At 37.2% G+C, this 5,139-nt stretch overlaps 1 non-coding gene across 1 annotated transcript; it reads left to right on the plus strand.

The window, feature by feature from the left end:
- The first annotated feature begins 614 nt into the window (after positions 1 to 614).
- Positions 615 to 721, plus strand: LOC138830322 (U6 spliceosomal RNA). Its single transcript, XR_011372988.1, has one exon. It is a non-coding gene; the product is annotated as a U6 spliceosomal RNA (small nuclear RNA).
- The last annotated feature ends 4,418 nt before the right edge of the window (positions 722 to 5,139 follow it).

The following is a 5,139-nucleotide window of genomic DNA, read 5'->3' on the forward strand; positions in this document are numbered from 1 at the left end:
TGGCTTATATCATCATTTGTTCCTCACTAACATGTAAAGTAAGGAAGCCCTAAAAATTAAACAGAAACTATCTAGTTAACAAAGTCTTAACTCTTCACTCTGCTTCTTTACGCAAAGACTTTGCAACTTCTTATTGGTAATGTTTCTATAAACTCTGAAATGTACATAATTAGTACCATATGTCTGCTACCATAAACCTTAAATACTTTATAGAAAAGTTTATCACCTGCCAAACAGTCCTAATTTTGGCATATATATGCAAATTCCCAAAATTAAATACATTTAAAATTTAAAACTTTTAACAACCTTAACACTTGCTGCAGTGTTCATTATGACAGGTGCCTTGTATAGAACAATTGAATTCCTCCTCCTACACATCTCTTGAACAACAAATATCTGGAATTATTTTGTTTTTGACATGCCAGTCTTGACTTTATTCTTAAATGTGTGCTTATGTAAGAAATGCATGGTACTAACAGTTTGTTGTATTGCTAACAAAAAAAAAAAAAGAAATACATGCTTCTAAAATTTCACAAGAATTCTTTTGAACTTACTTTTTTTTGAATTGTCTAGTTTAAGAAAATCAATTACACTTTATATATAAAAAATGTTCTGTGCTCAATTAGGCAGCAAATACGCTAAAATTGGAACAATACAGAGAAGATTAGCATGGCCCCTGAGCAAGGTTGACATGCAAATTAGTGAAATGTTCCATATTTTTGCAACAACAGATGCTGGAGAGTATCTGGCCACAGGGAACTCTAGTGCATTCTTGGTGGGTGTGTAAACTTGTTCAACCACTTTGGAAAGCAGTATGGAGGCTCTTCAAAAGACTCCATATGAAGCTTTCCTATGACCCAGCAATCCCACTTATGGGCATTTACCCGAATGATCACAAACAAGACCATACTAAAACTACCAGCACAGCTATGTTTACTGCAGCATTATTTACAATAGCTGATATAGAGCCAACCCTGATGCCCCTCAGTAGATGAATGGATCAAGAAAATGTGGGTGTATATAAACAATGGAATGCTATGCCTCCATCAGAAAGAATAGTATCACCCAATTTGTTAGGAATTGGAAAGTCTTGGAAAAAAATTTATTAAGTGAAGTAAGCCAAGTCCAAAGAAACATAGGTCCCGTGGTTTCCCTTATTTTCAATAACTAATATATGTCTGAGATAAGCAGAATAAGTCAAAAGCTATGTGCATATGAGCAGATAAGATGATATTAAGGGAAATGAACCCTAAGACAGGGACACAAGTATGTTTTTTCTTTCTTGTTATTGTTTCTAACGTACTTATGATGTGCAATGTGATTTTTTTTTCTTTCTGTATATGTTCCTCCCCCACGCTATAACCCCTGTTTTCATTGTATTTGAAGTTGGTACACCTACATCCTGTGTATATGTTTCTCTAATTTGGTGAGGGGAAGGGAAATACAAAATGGTTAAATAGGGATACAGGTTAACTCATTGTAACAATGAGATGCACAAGACACTCTGTTGAAAAATGAACTTTACAATTTAGTCAGGGGGAGGGGGGAGGGGAGCGTATTTGTGGAGGTGGGAGGGAAGGGATGGTGGGAAGAGGGAACAATGCTTGTTAAGAAATGTACTCATTATTTGCTCCCATAAATGTGACACCTCTGTACAGTTTTTTTATAATAAAAATTGTATGAAAATGTTCTTATGTCTTGGTAGTGTAAAAATATCAGGAACAGAATAATGAAGGAATGTTGTAGACTGAGGTGAAGTCCATATAAAAATGTGCAAAACTGATGAGCGGTATATTGTGTTTTACATCATTTAAGTTACATTGAAAAAATAGGGAAGACCTAGAAGAATGAATTCTCTTTTTGATATCCTATCATAGTTCCTTAGCAGGATGAACTCTTTCCTCATTGTTGTAGAGGCATCATCAGATGAGAGGAACTGATTTTTTTTGTTGGCTTCCTTACATTTATTTGTCAGTTTATGAACTACTAGTTTATGTCTGAGACAAGAAGAAAAGGTCAGATAAGTTGATGCTAGATGAAATGAACCCCAAGATAAGTAGTCAAATGTTTTTTTTTTCTTTCTTGCAATTGTATTTAACATATTTATAAGATGATTTCTTTGTTGCTTTGTATGTCTGTCCCCCACGGTATAATCCCTGCTTTCATTGTATTTGATGTTGTTATAATTTGTGGAGTGGAAGGGCAAAAACAAACCGTTTAAATACTGATATAGGTGGACCTATTACAACAATGAGTTGGACAAATCCTTATGTTGAAAAACGAACTTTCCAACTTTGGCAGGGTAGGGAAGGTAGAAGGATGGGAAGGGGAAACAAAGGAGGTAGCAGCAATGCTTGATAAGAAATGTACTAATTGCCTTGCCAATGTAATTTTAACTCCTCTGTACAGTATTTTCACAATAAAATTTTTTAAAAAAGAAACTAAGGGAAATTAGACACACAGGCTTTGGAAAGTGTAAGGTCTGCTCCTAGATGGCAAGCAGACTCCACCCTCCTCGCAGCAAATTTTGTACCCAGTACTTGCGTTATCTAGGCAACTGGCACAAATGGAAGAGGTCACATCTGCATCTGCTGAGGTGACATCTGAATTTGATGTAGCCACAAATTTCTCCGCCCATAACTTAGATAAGGTCTAGCTCAGGCCCAGATGACCTTTCTCTGCTCTTTTATAGCTCTTTCTCATCTCTTTCCTTCTCTTCTCTTTCCCAGGTCTCTTCTCTTTCCTCGCTCTCTCTTTCCCACCTTTCCCAGATGGTCTCTATTCTAGCTCTTTTCTAGCTCTTTTCTAGCTCTTTTCTCTCTCTTTCTCAGCTCTTCAAGCTCTCTTTCCCAGGCCTTTCCCCACCACGTTGAGGACCAAGATGGTCTGGTGTCAGCTGGAATGATGAATAAACCTACTCCTTACCTGAATACCACGTACATGCTGCTGTTCTTCCTTAGCTAACTCTTTTTAAAATCCTAACAGAAAATGACCATTTAGGATGAATGATATTTGATTTTACAATCAGAAAAATGTTTAAAAAATTATATAGATATAAAATACTCCAAAAGATTTATTCTATGAATCTATCCCTTGGAACAAATGATACGAAGTTGATTAATGTATTTTACGATAATACATATATTCACATACCTATTTATGTTCACATAAATTTCACTTAAACAACAATTAAATGACTATATTTCTACCATCTACTTGGAGTATACTTAAATCTCTAAAAATGACTATGCTGCTGCTATAAACAGCAATTCCCCAATTGTCCTCCACAGAGGGCATCCACAGCGTACTTTGTGATAGGGCCAAAGCCTGAGTCAAGAAACTTCCCAATGGTGCCCAGTGGGTAAACTGTTTTGATTTGGTTTAAAGAAAACTAAAAAGAAACATTATTAATACCTTGCTCTTTCGTGATATGGAGACCACCTATGAGAAAGAGTTCCTACCTTGCTCTTCAACACAGTTGTAATGAAAAAGGAAGGGACAAGACTGTGAACTTACGATGCACAGAGTTGAGTGCCATGCACTGGGAGTCAAGGCGGACCATTAGTCGAGAAACAAGGAGTTGCAAGTCTAACCCACAAGACACGGCAACATCAGGCAGGCCATAGGCAGTGACAGTGAATTTGTAGCCCCATTCATTATTACTGCTGTCAGAATGAAAGAGCACCATCCTTAAACGTCACGTTCTAGAGAGAAAAAAAAGTCATGTGGTCAACAAGATGGAAGGAGGCAACAACTCAGCAGTTAAGTATATTCTTTTTGACTCAAAAAAATCTTAAAAGCGGTCTCCATTTCTATAAGTTCAAAATGATTAAGGGAGAAATGTACACAGATGATACCAAAACACAAAACTCACAACTACATTTAGAAAGCAGAATTAGTAGAAAACTGCTGCTCAGCTTTCTAAAACTCAAGTGACTATCTGCTCAACCAGTGATCACTGGCTCAGTTCTTTGTTCTCAACCAAGACCCTTGATAGGAGAGAGAAGTAAACAGTCTGAAGCAGGCTGCAGCCCAGATATTAAACAGATCTGTCAGCCGGGCTCCTAGCTTTCACCATGGTTTAAGTCTTTCTCTTGGATCCACTGGCCCTTCTGAACTCAGAGATTAACAGCTCTTTAATTTATTCTGGACAACACTGGTATTAGCAAATTTCCTATGAAGAGCCAGATAGTTAAATTTTTAGCTTTTGTAGGCTGCATAATCTCTACTGCAACTGTTCCTTTCTACAAGTAGAGTATCAAAGCAACCCTTAGAAATATGGGTGTGGTTACATTCTAGAAATGTGCCAGTATTAAGGTTTGTACTTAGAGCTTTGAGTATTTTTCAGCTATTTTGCTCATGGCTGTCATTCTACCATTCAAGCCATGTCTCCACTCTGGCTTTTTGCTGGTTGAGATAGGGCTCTCTTAGATTTGTCTACCTAGGCTAGCTTTAAATCTTATTCCTCAAATATCAACCTGCTGAGTAGCTAGGATTTTGAACAATATGACCATGAGCCACCAGAGCCTAGCTAGTCCTTCTCTTTCTACACACCATACCATTATTGCTCTAAAGTTGGAAAAAGGACAAGAATTGCTACAGAAGTACTTATTTACCTTGTTTGGGGAATATGACTTACCTTAGGCCACTTATAAGTACCAACTTTGTGTCAGTGTGTCTTCCCACCTCTAGAGTCTGTAAATTCCAGATAATCATACCTGTGAAGGCATAATCTCTATTATATTCTTTCTCTTGTTTTTGATCCACTATTGCTTGGAAGAAAAAACATGTGAGTCTTAGCGCTTTTTGGTTTCACACCTCTCATCAAATTCCACTTCAAAATAGGTTGCCCTTGGGCTAACAAAGACAGATACTTCATGGCAGTTATTTTCATAGTTATAGGCAGATTTCTTGGACCATATATGTAATACCACAGGCTGTTCCTGCTGCCAGGTCTCAACATCCAGCTAGGCAGACAAATGAGTAAGAGAAAATTCCAGATATTACTACACAACCAACTGTCAAAATAAACTATCAGTGCTGAAGATCACAGGCTTTGACAGCCCTGATGAAATTTTATACAGGCTAATCTGATTTTCCTGTCTACGCAGAGATCAATAGACATCTATCACTTAGCAG

The sequence above is a fragment of the Dipodomys merriami genome, unplaced genomic scaffold, assembly GCF_024711535.1.
Source record: "Dipodomys merriami isolate MVZ:Mamm:240054 unplaced genomic scaffold, mDipMer1.0.p SCAF_1881, whole genome shotgun sequence".
Taxonomy (NCBI): Eukaryota; Metazoa; Chordata; class Mammalia; order Rodentia; family Heteromyidae; genus Dipodomys; species Dipodomys merriami.